At 37.7% G+C, this 18,977-nt stretch overlaps 1 protein-coding gene across 1 annotated transcript in view; it reads right to left on the bottom strand.

Moving 5' to 3' along the window:
* HPSE2 (heparanase 2 (inactive)) overlaps window positions 1–18,977 on the bottom strand; it is a 667,843-nt gene that overhangs the window by 295,485 nt on the left and 353,381 nt on the right. The window lies entirely within an intron of this gene.

Raw genomic sequence — 18,977 nt, 5'->3', positions numbered from 1 at the left:
AGACTTCAAAACAAAGAAAGTAACAAGAGACAAAGAAAGATATTACATTATGATAAAGAGGTTGGCCCAACAACAGTACATAACCATTATAAATATCTATGCACCCAACACAGGAACACCTACATATGTGAAACAAATACTAACAGAATCAAAGGGGGAAACAGAATGAAATGCAATCATTTTAGGAGACTTCAACACACTACTTACTCCAAAGGACAGATCAACCAGACAGAAAATAAGTAAGGAGACAGGCACTGAACAACACATTAGAAAAGATGGCCCTCATGAACAGCTACAGAACACTTCACCCAAAAGCATCAGGATACACATTCTTCTCAAGTGCATATGGAACATTTTCAAGAATAAATCATATACTGGGCTACAAAAAGTGCATCAGTAAACTCAGAAGGATTGAAATTGTACCAACCAGCTTCTCAGACCACAAAGGTATGAAACTAGAAATAAATTATGCAAAGAAAAGCACACAAACACATGGAGGCTTAACAACATGCTCCTAAATAATCAATGGATCAATGACCAAATAAAAATAGAGATCAAGCAATACATGGAGACAAATGACAACAATAACTCAACACTGCAAAATCTATGGGATGCCGCAAAGGCCATGCTAAGAGGGAAGTATATGGCAATACAGGCTTACCTTAGGAAAGAAGAATAAACCGATATGAATAGTCAAAATTCATAATTAACAAAACTAGGAAAAGAAGAACACATGAGGCACAAAGTCAGTAGAAAGAGCGACATAATAAAGATTAGAGCAGAAATAAATAAAATCAAGAAAAATAAAACAATAGAAAGAATCAATGAAAGTAAGAGCTGGTTTTTTTAAAAAAAATTGACAATAGATAAACCCCTAGGCAGACTTAACAAAAAAAAAAAGAGAGTCTGCACACATAAACAGAATCAGAAATGAGAAAAGAAAAATCACTATGGATACCACAGAAATACAATGAATTAATAGAGAATACTATGAAAAATTATATGTTAACAAACTGGATAACGTAGAAGAAATGGAAAACTTTCTAGAAAAATACAACCTTCCAAGGCTGACCAAGGAAGAAACAGAAAATCTGAATAGACTAATTACTAGCAAAGAAATTGAATTGGTAATCAATAACAAAACCCTGAACCAGATGGCTTCACCACTGAATTTTATCAAACATTTAGTGAAGACCTAATACCCATCCTCCTTAGAGTTCTCCAAAAAGTAGAAGATGTAATACTTTCAAACTCATTATATGAGGCCAGCATCACCCTAATACCAAAACCAGGCTAAGACACCACACACAAAAAAAGAAAATTATGCATCTATATCCCTGATGAACATAGATGCAAAAATACTCAACAAAATATTAGCAAACCAAATTCAAACATATATCAAACAGATCATCCATCATGATCAAGTAGGATTTATTCCAGGGATGAAAGGTCAGTACAATATCTGAAAATCCATCAACATCATTTACCACATCAACAAAAAGGACAAACACCACATGATCATCTCCATAGATGCTGAAAAAGCATTCGATATAATTCAACACCCATTCATGCTAAAAACTCTCAACAAAATGGGTGTAGAAGCCAAGTACCTCAACATAATAAAGGCCATATATGACAAATCCACAGCCAGCATTATACTTAACAGCGAGAAGCTGAAAGCTTTTCCTTTAAGATCGGGGACAAAACAAGGATGCCCACTCTCCCCGCTTCAATTCAAAATAGTTCTGGAGGTCCTAGCCATGGCAATCAGACAACACAAAGAAATAAAAGGCATCCAGATTGGAAAGGAAGAACTCAAACTGTCCCTCTTTGCAGATGACATGATATTGTACATAAAAAACCCTAAAGAATTCATTCCAAAACTACTAGATCTAATATCCAAATTCAGCAAAGCTGCAGGATACAAAGTTAATACACAGAAATCTGTTGCATTCCTATACACTAACAATGAACTAGCAGAAAGAGAAAATCAGGAGAACAATTCCATTCACAATTGCATCAAAAAGAATAAAATACCTAGAAATAAACCTAACCAAGGAAGTGAAAGACCTATACTTTGAAATCTACAAGACACTCATAAGAGAAGTTAAAGAAGATACCAATAAATGGAAACACATCCCGTGCTCATGGATAGGAAGAAATAATGTGAAAATGGCTATCCTGCCAAAAGCAATCTACAGATTCAATGCAATCCCTATCAAAAGACCAATGACATTCTTCACTGAACTAGAGCAAATAGTTCTAAAATTAATATGGAAGTACAAAAGACCTCAAATAGCCAAAGCAATTCTGAGAAGGAAGAATAAAACTGGGGGGATTATGCTCCCCAAGTTCAAGCTCTACTACAAAGCCACAGTACTCAAGACAATTTGGTACTGGCACAAGAACAGACCTATAGATCAGTGGAACAGAATAGAGTGCCCAGATATAAACCCCAGCATATATGGTCAATTAATACACAATAAAGGAACCTTGGATGTACAATGGGGAAATGACAGCCTCTTCAACAATTGGTGTTTGCAAAACTGGACAGTTACATGTAAGAGAAAGAAACTATATTATTGTGTAACTCCATACATAAAAGTAAACTCAAAATGGATCAAAGACCTGAATGTAAGTCATGAAATCATAAACCTCTTAGAAGAAAACATAGACATAAATCTCTTGAATATAAACATGAGCAACTTTTTTTCTGAACACATGTCCTCGGGCAAGGGAAACAAAAACAAAAATGAACAGATGGGACTACATCAAGCTAAAAAGCTTCTGTACAGCAATGGACACCATCAGCAGAACAAAAAGGCATCCTACAGTATGGGAGAATATATTCATAAATGACATATCCAACACAGGGCTAACATCCAAAATATATAAATAACTCACATGTCTCAACACCCAAAAAGCAAATAACCTGTTTAAAAAATGTGTGGAAGATCTGAACAGACACTTCTCCAAAAAAGAAATTCAGTTGGCCAACAGGCACATGAAAAGATGCTCCTCATTACTAATTATCAGGGAAATGCAAATTACAACCACAATGAGATTATCACCTCACACCAGTTAGGATGGCCAACATAAAAAAGACAAGGACCAAATGCTAGTAAGATGCGGAGTTAGGGGAACCGTCCTACACTGCTGGTGGGAATGTAAATTAGTTGAGCCATTGTGGAAAGCAATATGGAGGTTCCTCAAAAAACTAAAAATAGAAATAGAAATACCATTTGACCCAGGAATTCTACTTCTAGGAATTTACCCAAAGAGAACAAGATCTCAAATTCAAAGAGACATATGCAACCCTATGTTTATCACAGCACTATTTACAATAGCCAAGATATGGAAGCAAACTAAGTGTCCATCAGTAGATGAATGGATAAAGAAGATGTGGTACATATACACAATGGAATATTATTCAGCCATAAAAAGAAAAGAAATCCTACTATTTGCAAAAACATGAATGGAGCTAGAGGGTATTATGCACAGTGAAATAAGCCAGGTGAAGAAAAACAAGTACAAAATGATTTCCTTTATGTGTGGAATATAACAGCAAAACAAAACAGAAGGAACAAAACAGTAGCCCACTCACAGACTCCAATTAGGGACTAGCAGCTACTAAAGCAGAGAGGTAGGGGAGAGTGGTGGAGAGGGAGGGAAAAGGGAACTGAGGGGTATTATGACTGATGCACATGGTGTTGGGGGAGGGTCACAGAGAAGACAGTGTAGCACCAAGAAGACAAGTAGTGACTCTGTGGCATCTTACAATGCTGATGGACAATGACTTTAATGGGGTATGGGGGGAACTTGATAATATGGGTGAATGTAGTACCACAATGTTTTTCATGTAAAACCTTCATAAGAGTGTATATTGGTGATACCTTAATAAATAAATAAATATATAAGAAAATACAAAGGAAGGACACTGACGGCTGAACTTGGCCCAAGAATACCTTTGACAGTCTGGTACAGTTGTTTTCTTCAATTCACCATCCGTCTTCAGATTCAACAACATTTGATTGGAAATACAAACTCTATATTATTAAAAGGTTTCCCCAGAGCTTTGAGGATGCTGTGTTCAGGGCAGATTCTATGTTCCCTTGCTTCTCAGTCAAAGATGGGTCTTTGTGGAAAGCAATATACACAAAGATACAGCCTCCCAAAATTCATTTGGTATCTCTTTTAATTCTAATCACAGTAGCATCTACCATTTATTGAACACTTGTTATGTGTCAAGTCATTTGTTGAGCTCTTCATATTATCTCATTTAATACTTACAAAAATAAATGCCATAGGAGGCATTTATTATTATCCCCATTTTATGGCTAAGGGAATTAAGGTTAAGAGAGGTTATACAGTTAATAAATGTTTGAGCTGAGACTGATCCAAATTTGCCTAATCACTAAAGTCTGTAGTTTTAACCACTACTCCAGCACAGCTACTGGATTTTATATTCTCTGTCAATCTGCTTGCATCAGGAATGTATTCCTGGATTCCCAGGCAAAGTGGGACCTCAGTGGGAAATAGAACTGTGATAATTTATTAATGCCTCCTCTGAGTAAGAAGTGAAAGAGGTAGCAGCAACATACATATCAGGTATGAGCCAACTCTGCCTTAGCTAGGTAATGTATCCTTTATGAAATATTACTCTCTCTACATATGGTACATAACCTGTAGACCAGCTTATGTCATCTCCATATGACCATATTTTGCCAGAATAATATCAAAACACTTGGTCTGTCAACTTACAAAATTAACTTAATTAGTACTTTATTAGACTATCCAGGTTGTGTGGTCATTGTATTATTTGTGGAAAACAGCAAGCAGCCTTGAGTTTTCCACAAGAATTTGATCGCTCAACTGGGCTGGGAGAACAATAAGAACCAGCATATGGATTTTTAAATGTTAACAAATCTTAGTGCACCAGCTAGATGTTTTCTGTGTACATAATATATAAAATAATTCAAGTGAAAAAAACAGTCTCAAAAAAATTGAGACTAAGATGAAGTAGACTGTCCACAGCCAAGGAAGTTTTAAGGATTTGAGACTAAAAGAGAAAATAGACTTAGCAGGAGGCGAGCAGAAGGATTAAAAACAAAGAAAGGCCAATGAGCAGCAAAGTTAGAGAAAAAGAGAATCAGGTAAAAGCTGGAAACTCATAAAACTCATGTCAGATTCTAAAGGCCTATTTACTTACTGCTTACATTCTGTCAATTTTTATCACTGCACCAAAATAGATAGGTCAGAAGTAGCCTTGGGAATACAAGGAACAGAACATATATTTCAGGAGCCATGGACATGGGTGAGTGCCTAAGCCCTGAGACAGCAGCAGGGAAGTCGGACTGTTAGCACATTCCTTTAGCCGCACCAGTCTCACCTGCTAAACTCGCCCAAGATGAGTAAACACCAAATGCACTGGAGAATGTTTCTTTGTTGTTGTTGTTGTTATCATTAATGTACAATTACATGAACAATACTATGGTTACTAGACTCCACCTATTATCAAGTCCCCACCACATAACTATTACAGCCACTGTCCATCAGCATAGTAAGATGCTATAGAATCACTACTTACTTGTCTTCTCTGTGTTATACTGCCTTCCCCATGTCACCCCCACTACATTATACATGCTAATCATAATGAACCATTTTACCCCCTTATCCCTCCCTTCCCACCCATCCTCCCCAATCCCTTTCCCTTTGGCAACAGTTAGTCTATTATTGGGTTCTGGGGCATCTGCTGCTGTTTTGTTCCTTCAGTTTTCTCTTTTTTCTTATACTCCACATATGAGTGAAATCATTTGATACTTGTCTTTCTCTGCCTGGCTTATTTCACTGAGCAAAATACCCTCTAGCTCCATCCATGTTGTTGCAAATGGTAGGATTTGTTTCCTTCTTATGGCTGAATAATATTCCATTGTGTGTATGTAACCACATCTTCTTTATCCATTCATCTACAGATGGACACTTAGGTTGCTTCCATTCCTTGGCTATTGTTAATAGTGCTGCAAAACATAGGGGTGAATGTCTTTTTCAAACTGGGCTCCTGCACTCTAAGGATAAATTCCTAGGAGTGGAATTCCTGGGTCAAATGGTATTTCTATTTTGAGTTTTTTGAGGAACCTCCATACTGCTTTCCACAATGGTTGAACTAGTTTACATTCCCACCAGCAGTGTAGGAGGGTTCCCCTTTCTCCACACCTCGCCAACATTTCTCGTTGTTTGTCTTCTGGATGTTGGCCATCCTAAGTGATGTGAGGTGATATCTCATTGTGGTTTTAATTTAATGACTAGAGATGTGGAGCATCTTTTCATGTGCCTGTTGGCCATCTGAATTTCTTCTTTGGAGAAATATCTGTTCAGCTCCTCTGCCCATTTTTTAATTGGCTTATTTGCTTTTTGTTTGCTGAGGTGCATGAGCTCTTTATATAATTTGGATGTCAACCCCTTATTGGGTATGTCATTTATGAATATATTCTCTCATACTGTAGGATGTCTTTTTTTTCTACCAATGGTGTCCTTTGCTGTACAGAAGCTTTTTAATTTCATATAGTCCCACTTGTTCATTTTTGCTTCTGTTTCCCTTGCCTGGGGAGATTTGTTCATGAAGAAGTTGTTCATGTTTATGTCCAAGAAATTTTTGCCTATGATTTTTCTAAGAGTTTTATGGTTTCATGACTTACATTCAGGTCTTTGGTACATTTTGAGTTTACTTTTGTATATGGGGTTACACAATGATCCACTTTCATTCTCTTACATGTAGCTGACCAGTTTTGCCAACACAACCTGTTGAAGAGACTGTCATTTCCCCATTGTATATCCACGGCTCCTTTATCATATATTAGTTGACTGTATATGCTCGGGTTTATATCTGGGATCTCTAATCTGTTCCATTGGTCTATAGGTCTGTTCTTGTGATGGTTCCAAATTGTCGTGATTACTGTGGCTTTGGAGTAGAGCTTGAAGTTAGGGAGTGTAATTCCCCCCCACTTTATTCTTCCTTCTCAGAATTGCTTTGGCTATTTGGGGTCTTTTGTGCTTCCATATTAATTTTAAAACAATTTGCTCTAGTTCACTGAAGAATGCTGTTGGTATTTTGATAGGTTCATTGAATCTGTAGATTTCTTAAGGCAGGGTGGCCATTTTGACAGTATTAATTCTTCCTATCCATGAGTATGGGATGTCTTTCTATTTATTGGTTTCTTAATTTCTCTCATGAGTGCCTTGTAGTTTTCAGATTGTAGGTCTTTCACTTCCTTGGTTAGGTTTATTCCTAGGTATTTTATTCTTTTTGATGCAATTGTGAATGGAATTGTTTTCCTGATTTCTCTTTCTGCTAGTTCATTGTTAGTGTATAGGAATGCAACAGAATTCTGTGTATTAATTTTGTATCCACAGCTTTGCTGAATTCAGGTATCAAATCTAGTAGTTTTGCAGTGGATTCGTTAGGGTTTTTTATGCACAATATTATGTCATCTGCAAAGAGGGACAGTTTGAGTTCTTCCTTTCCAATCTGGATGCCTTTTATTTCTTTGTGTTGACTGATTGCCATGGCTAGGACCTCCAGAACTATTTTGAATAGAAGCAGGGAGAGTGGGCATCCTTGTCTTGTTCCCAATCTTAAAGGAAAAGTTTTCAACTTCTCGCTATTAAGTATAATGTTGGCTGTGGGTTTGTCATATATGGCCTTTATTATGTTGAGTTACTTGCCCTCTATACCCATTTTGTTGAGAGTTTTATCATGAATGGATGTTGAATTTTGTCGAATGCTTTTTCAGCATCTATGGAGATAATCAAGTGTTTTTTGTCCTTCTTTTTGTTGATGTAGTGGATGATGTTGATGGATTTTCGAATGTTGTACCACCCTGGCATCTCTGGGATGAATTACACTTGATCATGATGGATCATCTTTTTGATGTATTTTTGAATTTGGTTTGCTAATATTTTGTTGGTTATTTTTGCATCTATGTTCATCAGGAATATTGGTCTGTAATTTTCTTTTTTTGTGGTGTCTTTACCTGGTTTTGTTATTAGAGTGATGTTGGCCTTGTAGAATGAGTTTGGGAGTATTCTCCACTCTTCTACTTTTTGGAGAACTTTAAGGAGGATGGGTATTAGGTCTTCAGTAAAAGTTTGATTAAATTCAGCAGTGAAACCATCTGGTGTAGGTGTTTTGTTCTAAGGTAATTTTTTGATTACCAGTTCAATTTCCTTGCTGGTAATTGGTCTATTCAGATTTTGTGTTTGTTCCTGAGTCAGCCTTGGAAGGTTGTATTTTTCGAAAGTTGTTCATTTTTTCTAGGTTATCCAGTTTGTTAGCATATAAATTTTTACAGTATTCTCTCATAATTCTTTGTATTTCTGTGGTGTCCATCATGATTTTTCCTTTCTCATTTCTGATTCTGTTTATGTGTGTAGACTCTCTTTTTTTCTTGATAAGTCTGCCTAGGGGTTTATCTATTTTCTTTATTTTCTTGAAGAACCAGCTCCTTGCTTTCATTGATTCTTTCTATTATTTTATTCTTCTCAATTTTATTTATTTCTGCTTTAATCTTTACTATGTCCCTCCTTCTAATGACTTTGGGCCTCATTTGTTCTTCTTTTTCTAGTTTCATTAATTGTGAGTTTAGACTATTCATTTGGGATTGTTCTTCTTTCCTGAAGTAGGCCTGTATTGCAATATATTTCCCTATTAGCATGGCCTTCGCTGCATCTCACAGATTTTGTGGTGTTGGATTATTTTTGTCATTTGTATCCATATACTGCTTGATTTCTTTTTATTTGGTCATTGATCCATTGATTATTTAGGAGCATTTTATTAAACCTCCATGTGTTTTTGGGATTTTTCATTTTCTTTGCATAATTTATTTCTAGTTTCATACCTTTGTGATCTGATAAGCTGGTTGGTAGAATTTCAATCTTTTTGAATTTACTTAGGTTCTTCTTGTGGCCTAGTATATGATTTATTGTTGAAAATATTCCATGTGCACTTGAGAATAATGTGTATCCTGATGCTTTTGGATGGAGTGTTCTGTAGATATCTGTTAGGTACATCCGTCCTAATACTTTGTTCAGTGCCTCTGTCTCTTTACTTTTTTTCTGTCTGGTGGATCTGTCCTTTTGAGTGAGTGCTTTGTTGAAGTCTCCTAAAATGAATGCATTGCATTCTATTTCCCCTTTTAATTCTGTTAGTATTCATTTCACATATGTAGGTGATCCTGTGTTGGGTGTATAGATGTTTATAATAGTTATATCCTCTCAATGACTGACCCTTTTATCATTATTTAATTTCCTTCTTTGTCTCCTGTTACTTTCTTTGTTTTGAAGTCTATTTTGTCTGATACAAGTACTGCAACTCCTGTTTTTCTCTCCCTATTCATTGCATGAGATATCTTTTTCCATCCCTTTACTTTCAGTCTGTGTATGTCTTTGGGTTTGAAGTGAGTAGCTTGTAGGCAGCATATAGATGGGTCTTGTATTCAGCAACTCTATGTCGTTTGATTGGTGCATTCAGACCATTTACATTTAGGGTGATTATCGATAGGTATGTACTTATTGCCATTGCAGGCTTTATATTCATGGTTACCAAAGGTTCAAGGGTAATTCCTTTACTATCTAACAGTCTAATTTAACTCACTTCATATGCTATTACAAACACAACCAAAAGGTTCTTCTTTTTTTTACTTCTTTTTCTTCCTCCTCCATTCTTTGTATGTTATGAATTATATTCTGTACTCTTTGTCTATCCCTTGGGTGACAGCTATTTAGCCTTAGGAATACTTCCATCTATAGAAGTCCCTCCAAAATGCACTGTAGAGGTGGTTTGTAGGAGGTAAATTCTCTCAGCCTTTGCTTATCTGAAAATTGTTTAATCCCTCCTTCAAATTTAAATGATAACCTTGCCAGATAGAGTATTCTTGGTTCAAGACCCTTCTGCTTCATTGCATTAAATATACCATGCCACTCCCTTCTGGCCTGTAAAGCTTCTGCTGAGAAATCTGATGAGAGCCTGATGAGTTTTCCTTTGTATGTGATTTTTTTTCTCTCTCTAGCTGCTTTTAAAAGTCTATCTTTATCCTTGAACTTTGCCATTTTAATTATTACGTCTTGATATTGTCTTCCTTGGGTCCCTTGTGTTGGGAGATCTGTGCACCTCCATGGTTTGAGAGACTATCTCTTTCCCCAGATTGGGGAACTTTTCAGCAATTACCTCCTCAATAACATTTTCTATCCCCTTTTCTCTCTCTTATTCTTCTGGTACTCCTATAATGTGAATATTGTTCCATTTGGATTGGTCACACCATTCTCTCAATATTCTTTCATTCTTAGAGATTCTTTTTTCTCTCTGTGCCTCAGCTTCTTTGTATTCCTCTTCTCTAATTTCTAGTCCATTTATCATCTCTTCTACTACATCTAAACTGCTTTAAAATCCCTCCATTGTACATTTCATTTCAGATATGGAATTATGTAATGATTGAATCGCCATCTTAAATTCATTCCCAAGTTCTTGAATATTTTTCTGTACCTCCATAAGCATGTTTATGATTTTTATTTTTAACTCTCTTTCAGGAAGATTGGTGGGTTCAGTTTCATTTGGCCCTTTTTCTGGGGTTTATGAGATTTTGTTCTGAACAGGTTCTTTTGACATTTTATATTTGTATGTGGTGCCCTCTACTGCCCAGCTGAGTGAGGTTGGGTGCTGTAGGGGAGCAGAGCTGGTGCCTGGGGGGAGGAAACATTTGGTTCCTGATTCCGGTCTGCGATGCCTGTCACCAGTATCAGAGCCAGTGGGCCAAGCACACAGGTGTAAGCCTCTGTGCTTGGCATCTCTAGCTGTTGTCGGTGGAGCCTCCCTATTGCTGGCCTGACGCCAGCACAGTGACTGCTGTTTTGTTAGCCAGTGCTGTCAGGCCAGGAGGAAGGCTCGGCAGGCTGCGTATCACAGTTGGGGGGCCTCAGAGCTGAGCAGCCAGCCAAGAGGATGGAATGCCTGAAGCTCCTCAAAGTTCCAACCTGCTGGGCAGAGTGCACTGAGACAACCTTCTCCAGCTTTCCCTTCTCCTGCGCAGCAATCTCTGTGCAAACCCTGCCCCTTCAGCAGCCCTCTCGCAGCTAGGAAGCCTCTCAGACCGCCTGCCTTTCCCTTGTCCCAGAGTGGCCAGGTGTGGATCCCCTCCTCCACAAACAGCCAGAATCTCAGTCTCTCAAGCACTGCCCCTGTCCCAGCCCCCTAACCTCTAGAGCACCACACAATGTAGGTTTCTGCTCACAAAGCAGTTCTCCAGGGCTGGGTATTCAGCAGTTCCAGGCTTCCACCCCGTCCCCGGCTCCATTTCTCTTCCTCCTACCAGAGAGCTGGGGTGGGGGAAGGGCTTGGGTCCCACTGGATTAAGGCTTTCGTATGTTACCCTGTTCCATGAGGTCTGCTCTGTTCATGAGGTCTGTATGCACTCTGGTTCAGCCTTCTTTCCCGTTGCTGCTTTCAGGTTAGTTTTATTAACTAACTATATTTTGTACTATTTGTGGTTTGGAGAGGAGTTCTCTGTCTCACCTCTCATGCCACCATCTTGAATCTCTGCACTGGGGAATTTTACTCCCCACTCTCCCTTTCCTCCTCACCCTGTGTTCCCTTTTTGTCCTTCCCTTGCTCCCTTTCCCTCCTATTTTTACTCTCTCCTTTCCTTCCTCTCACAAGACATTTTTGAGGGCCTGCCACATTCCAAGTGTTCTGGGTTTACACAAGCAAATCAGATTCACTCTCTGCCATTTCAAGGCCCACAGTCCAGTGGGGAAGAAGAAAATAACCCCTTATAATTTCCCAGCACTTTACAAAGCACTTTCTCATACAGGGCAGGGAATTACTATCTCCCTTTTATACTCGAAGAAACTGAAGCCCAAAGACATTAAGTAAATTGTCCAATACTAGCCCTCTACTATAGAATATGGGAAATGGAGAAGTGCCAGAGAAAGAATGAGTGAGAAGAAAGTGAAGGATACATTCTTTCCCTCCCAGTTAACTGTGTCACAATAGGCTGCATAATTAATACATATACTTTGACACATGTTACACACATATACATACACACATGCACACATGTGTGTAAAGGATGACATTAAATATATGTGAAAGTACTCTACATCTTGCAAAAGGCTGAGCAAGTGAGCCCCATTATTAAACAGCAGAGTAAATAAGCAAAAGAGTAAGCTAAGATTTGAAATATCTGGCAACTATTCTTGCAAAAGGCAGTACATTTCAAGGATCAAGATGAAGCACTCACGAAATGTAGCTGGGCTGAAGAGGTGGAAGAAGGAAAGAAGGAAGGAAAGGGGAAGGGAAGGAGAGAGGAGGGAAGGGGAGGGAAGGGCAGGAAGACCAAGATAGAAGAGTCCTGGATTCATCACCAGGAAGTTAAGGAACAGATTCACCCAAAGCTTTGGAAGGGAAAGTCAAGGCTTTAATATAACCATAGGATCTTCTAAAGAAAAAGGAAAGATAAGAACTAGAAAAGTGGTAAGACTCATTCCTCTTTCTCAATATAAGGATAAATATAAAGAAGAGATAATTTAGCTCTAAGTTCACCTTAAAAAGTAAAAATAAGAAAACAGAATTAAAAATTTTTATTTTTTATTGATATATGAAGAAGTGAACTCAAATATACCAATAAGATCACTTTTAGTTTTATACAGGAAAAGTTTCCTGATAGAAAAGGCCTGTGTGTACCCCACAAATCATTCCATATGGAGTGGAACACATTCCAAGTCCATTTGACATTGTTCAACAGATATTCCAAGACTTTCTGTAAGTGAGTAACACAGGTTAGAAGTGATGAAGAAAGAATTAATAAAAAACAGTTCTGGCAACTTTAGAAGTAACTATCTGAAACAAGTCAGTAGACTCCAATGCTTACGAGGATCTAGGTATTAAGCTAGATGACTTAGAAGTATTACTTTAATCCTCCTGACCAGCCTGTAAAGTGGATATTATTATTGTCATTTTATAGGTCTCTATAATCTCAGAGAGGTTGAATAACTTTCCTAGACAAAACCAGGTAGCTATTGCTTTTCTCTATATTCCAAGGGAGCTGGGAGAAACAGATGTTGATTTAGCAAGTGAACCAGAAAGGGAGAACAGAAATGACTCTAAAACTTGGGATGTTTTGGAAATCCACATCAAACTGAGTTGGCAATGTGACTAAAACTAAATATCTGAAACTAACAGTCTGCATTTTGAGATTGTTCAACACATTAATAAAATTATTTAACCAGCCAACCATATATATTGAGTATAGGTGAATTTGGAAGAGAAGAGGTACCTTAGGAGACACATCCACATGATCTGGGCCTTTACAGATCTTTGGAAGTGAAACCTCCAAAGGTCTTGGTAACAGGGGCAAGAAGTTACCTGAGACTTGGGCAGCCTGACTGAACAGAGGAAGGTTTAAATTTTAGTGGTGCTATTTCTCTGGGATCCTCCGTAGTCCATGCACTCTACCTCTTTCCACATATCCTTAAACTACTGCTGCACAGGTTTTTAGAGAGGGAAAAGGTTTTATGCAGTTGACCCTTGAACAACATGGGTGTTAGGGGTGCTGATGCCCACACAACATGCCATCAAATGTCGTGCATAACTTTTGACTCCCCCAAAAAACCTCAACTACTAAGAGCCTGCTGTTGACCAGGAGCCTTATCAATAACATAAACAGTCGATTAACACAGTTTTATCTTATACCTATTATATACTGTATTTTTACAATAAGGTAAACTAGAGAAAAGAAAACATTAAGAAAATAATAAGGGCAAATACATTTACAGTACCATATTTATTGAAAAATGCTGTGTAAGTGGACCCACACAGTTCAAACCTATGTTGTTCAATGCTGAACTGTATTTTTGTTCAGCACAAAGCCAGGAAAGTATTCCTCAAGAAAATATGTCCCCCAACCAACTCATGCCTCTCTTGTAGCCTCTTCCCAGATCCTTCTGCTCTTCCTCTTTCTGAAAAAAGCAAGTGTCTCTCACATGGAACAACACCTTCTCTGCAGATTCTCTGTAGCCTTTCACCACTTGGGTCTTCTTTCCTAGATTCCTTTGCATTTTGAAGTGATTTTTCTTTAAAAAGTTCTCTAATCCTACCCTCACCTCCGTGAAAGCCTAGCTAGAATACCAACTTCCTGAGGTCATTAAGACAAAAAGTAAACTAGTTTTTAATTGTGCTGCAGATAAGCTCACCCCTACTTCCAAGAAAGTTTCTACATGAGATCAGACCAATTATTTCTGGAGTCTTTTTCTCTACAACCAAGTGTCTTAAGTTATCAGTATCACCTAGAATCACCTAGACAAAGACAGGTTGGTAATGCTTCTCCCTTACTTTGTCTTTTAAGAGAGCTGGGAGAAAGAGATGCTAAAATAATGCTAAATAGGGTTTATCATGAATCCACCATGTCATGTCGGCAAGACTGGTGTCCAGATATGGTAGCCCCCATTTTCATTTACATTCAAAGAACTAATCCTCTTCAGATGAAGATTTCACAAAAGGAATAACCCTGAATTTTTTCTAACACCCTACAAACTGAAGGAAGAAACTGAAGAAAGAAAGTAGGAAAAACAAGATGAGTTTTTCTACCCACCTGCCACTAGAACACTGCTGATTTCTTTGAACAAGAGCTGAGAAGTTTCCTATATGTACATAAAGCCACTGGATCAGTTATTTATTTGCTTTTACACAGTTTCAAGACCCTCTGCTGGGCTATATGTTGTCTGGCTCAGCTCCAAACCAAAAGTTTTAAAATGTAAATTAAATACAAATGGCAAAAACCACATATCTGAATCGTTACAAATGAAAGTCACAGAAACATTTTCATAAATATCCTTGTCATTAATCTTCTCTGAAAAGTTCTTATGCATAGGCAATTTATGGAAGGCCAAGCCATTTTATTCTCATGGCTAAATGATGAGGAACAGCAAAACTTTCCCTGCAAGTTCTGAGCATTTGTGGAGGTAAAGAAAACATAAACAAAGGGGAGATGTTTTCCCTCTTACGTTTGCTATAGAGCCAAGTAAAGGCATTGAGGCAATTTGTTCCATTCCTTTCCAGAGAAGCAAGGTGCTTTAGCAAACAAAGTTCCCCAAGAACTAAGTTCTAATTGGAGTTCTTCCGGTCTACGTTTTTGCCTTTGATATTGACAATAGACAACACAAAAAATAGAGCTTCCTATGATTATCCTTTTCTCATTCTTTTTCCTCTACTTTTTTGGTTTCATAGTCTTAACACCTTTCCTTTCTTTCTTTTCATCTCCTTTCCTTTCCACATGCATCATTAGGGAAAATGTTTTGGCATAGTGAGATGATGGTTTTGAGTAAAATGGCCAAGAAAAACAGAAGTACTACCTTCCCACTGAACCCCACGTACCCACAGTAGTCTCTTCCTCAGCAACAACTATTCCATATATTCGGAACCTGAATGTGTTTATAAAAGAATCCTAACAGGGACAGAGCAGACAGAAAAAGGCAATTTATGAGGCTAAGTCAGAAGAGATGGTCTAACTCTACTTCTTACTAAGTGCATGATTTTGGGCCACTCATGTATCTGCTCTGAGCTTCCGTTATCTGTAAAATGAACTAAAGGTCCTATTTCAGTCACACAAGAGATACGTGAGATTATTTTACAAACTGTAAAGCACTAAACAAGTGAAAGAATAATATTATCTTCTTCATCTTCCCTTTGGTCTTTCTTTCTAAGTAAATTGATCAGAAAAATAAAGACAGTAAGTAAGATTTGTATATCTCAAAAGTTTTTAAAATTATGCTAAGAAAAGCAAGCAATCTGAAATAATAGAACAAGAAAAAGTTGCCTTTTTTCCTTGACTCTGGGAATTGAAGATCTTATAGGCAAGAATGTGAATTTACAGGTAAATTTACAAGTAAAGGTTTCTTGAAAGTCCTCTGCTCTTTCTCACAATTTCCTTTAGACTGCTTTCCTTATATTGTATATTACATGCACACTTTGCATCATAATGGCTATTTCATGAGTTAATGATTCTTTTATGAGAAATGGTTTACTGTGTAATCAAGCAAAGAGAATTATCTCAAAGTTCACTTACAAGAAATTCAATTATGAATTGTTAAATGCATTGTTCACACAAGAGAAGACTGAAACCTATTTTTAGTTTTTTTTGTTTATTTTAATGTATCTTTAGGCACTACTGTCAGTATTTTATTACTTGTCAAGACCAATTAATGACATTTCAGCTTTCCATTCAGGGAATGAAATGACTTTAAAGACCTACTAGGCTAGTGATCTATAACTGAGGATAAATTTGGAAGTTAGCAAACATATATGAACCTACTCCTTCACACAGGGAGTATGCTAGGAGGAGGTGGGGAGGGACAAATACGAATAATGGATAAAAACTGCTGTCCACAAGGAACTGAAATTCTAGTAAGGAGAAAAGAGAAGAACATAGAGCATGTAAAGACCATACTGAGAAGCATATGAAAACCAAGATGTATATGCACAAAAAAGGGAGGGACACTCACTACCAGAGAGGGGAAAGAAAACCTGAACTTTCTATACTTGTTTTATAGGAAGTTATTCTAAACCACTGAGGCTCTTTATACATAATATTCACCTATCATAACCAATAAAGCTAACAAGAAAGAGGAATGTGTCAATTCACTGGATTTGTGATGCCTTCTTAAAATATAGGAAGCTTCACTCTCACCCTAATGCAAGAAAAAGCCAGATAATCTACAAACTTATTTCTTGAATCCATTAGAAACGGTTCAAAAATCTCAGGGCAACCAACAAGGCTGAATTTTAATGAAAGATATGTACCTCCAAGGAGAGATGGGATGCCTATATTTGCTTATCTGGGGAAGAGCATGGGGGTAGGAGATGCCAGACCCACCCAAGCTGGTAGGAACTCAACTAAAAATCTCAACAAATTACAAAAGGCAGAATGTGGGCTAGCATGAGAGTATAGAGTGCCTGGAATTCTGAGATACAAAGAGAGTTCTGCCAACTACCTGTAGTCTCGTCTCTCTGGATCTCAGTGAGCGCGCATTAGAGTGATGGGCAGGGTGGCACCAGGACAGAATGGGAAACCAAGGAAACCTCTCCTTGGTGGTTCAGGCCTGGGAGGGTTGAGGAAAAGTGAGAAAAATAACAGTTATTCCGGGAAAGGCACGAAGCCTGTCCAGGTCCTTCCCCCTATCTTCTCTAAGATGCAAAAGGTCTAAACTGCTGGGAAATTAGAAGCACACCCTATCACTCTCAAAGAACAATTGAAAATGAACTGCAATTGAGGGTGTGAAGAGAAAAAGAAAAAACCCACTACCCCTCTGGGTGGGGCAGGAAACAGTCCTGGACTCAGACCGTTAGGGATTCTCTATCACCCAGGATGAGGCAGAATCACTGATGAGAAAGCCTCACCTCTGAGACCTAGGGACACAATGCCCATCTAAGACTAAAGCTAAACCAGGAGAACACAGAATGAAAACCCTGCTCCTTGCCTTTCCCTGTCATCCCACATGTAGCTATACATTGTCTCCAGTAAAAAAGTCAGAAACAATATAATAGGTACTACTTTAGTATTATCCCCACAGAAGAACCTTTACTACTCCAGGAAGCTGATGATCAGCTGCAGTCTGGCCAAGACTCAGCAACCCAGCAGGTGGTTTAGCTTTTCCATAATATAGGAAATGTCTCCTTTCCCTCTCTATGACTTCCTCACATTCAGCTTCTCTTCAGGCGGACCTTACCTCCAGGCCTGTGTCTATCAAATATTGATCACAAAAAGTTGTAAGTAGAGGCACTCAGAGACATCATCTCTCAGGAGATATCAGACCAAATATGGAAGCTCCCTTCTTGGGACTGTAGGCTAATTCATCCTCTGACTCTTATACCTTTTATTCACTTAATAATGCTAATCAGCCCTTCCTATTTATTCCAGGACCATCTATTTTACTTACAGTCCCCTTTGAGTACCTTATTTACACAGGAAGAGAGGCATTCATATCTGTACTTTGTAGCCAGACATATACGTAATAGAAAAAAAACATGTTTATATTCCTGTATAAGCTAGAAAATACTTCACTACAATATGAAGGCACTTCATCCCTACCAATTGCTAGTTGGGGAAGAAAGAGTATGATTTTTTGGAGCCACAAATACCTCTTTATTGGGTGTGAACACCAAACACCATCAATTTTTAAATAATCCCCCAAAGCATATTACTTGAAGTACAATATTTATAACATAAAAATGATGTTTTGAAATACACAACAGTAAACACACACATCCTCCAAACCAAGTTCCAAAGACATAAAAAATCTACCCCATGGATCTCCATGGAGTTGGGTCTTACACCAGAAAGAGAATTATATTAATGATCAGAAACAAAGAATTAAATGTATATGACTTTTAATAAACAAGTATTAATAATGGAGTTACCCAGAGATCTAATCTAACACAGTTTTCTTTAGCATTTTTATGCATTATCTGAAACAGGGAATGCAGAGTGGAAACAAAACATTGTGAGTAGGAAAAAAGGTGGAGACTGAACTATTTGAGAAAGTTTTATACAGGAAAAACACTGGTCTTAGAGGCACATTATAATAATAGCTATCAAATAACAATCATAGCTATCAGGTATCACATATAATCTCATTCAGTCCTTGACAATCCTTCAAAGTAGCTATTCTTCCTATTTTACAGACAAGCTACTGAGATTCAGAAAGCTAAAGTAGCTTGCCCAGTGATACAGCAGTAATTACTTAATGCCTACAAGAATGAGACTGTTTTTTTTTTGTTAACATCCCTACCTCTGGAGGCTGAAATTTGTTTTTTCAGACATCAAGAGAAGGACTGACCCAGAAACTGTAAATTCTACTACTCTTGACCTTGACTGTTTGGAATAGAGTAAGTGTGGCAATTAGCAGCCTATGAAAAATACAAAACATAAACA

This window comes from Manis javanica, chromosome 7 (assembly GCF_040802235.1).
Source record: "Manis javanica isolate MJ-LG chromosome 7, MJ_LKY, whole genome shotgun sequence".
NCBI classification, from domain to species: domain Eukaryota; kingdom Metazoa; phylum Chordata; class Mammalia; order Pholidota; family Manidae; genus Manis; species Manis javanica.
The sequence above is the reverse complement of the archived record's forward strand: the minus strand, read 5'-3'. Positions and strand labels throughout refer to the sequence as shown.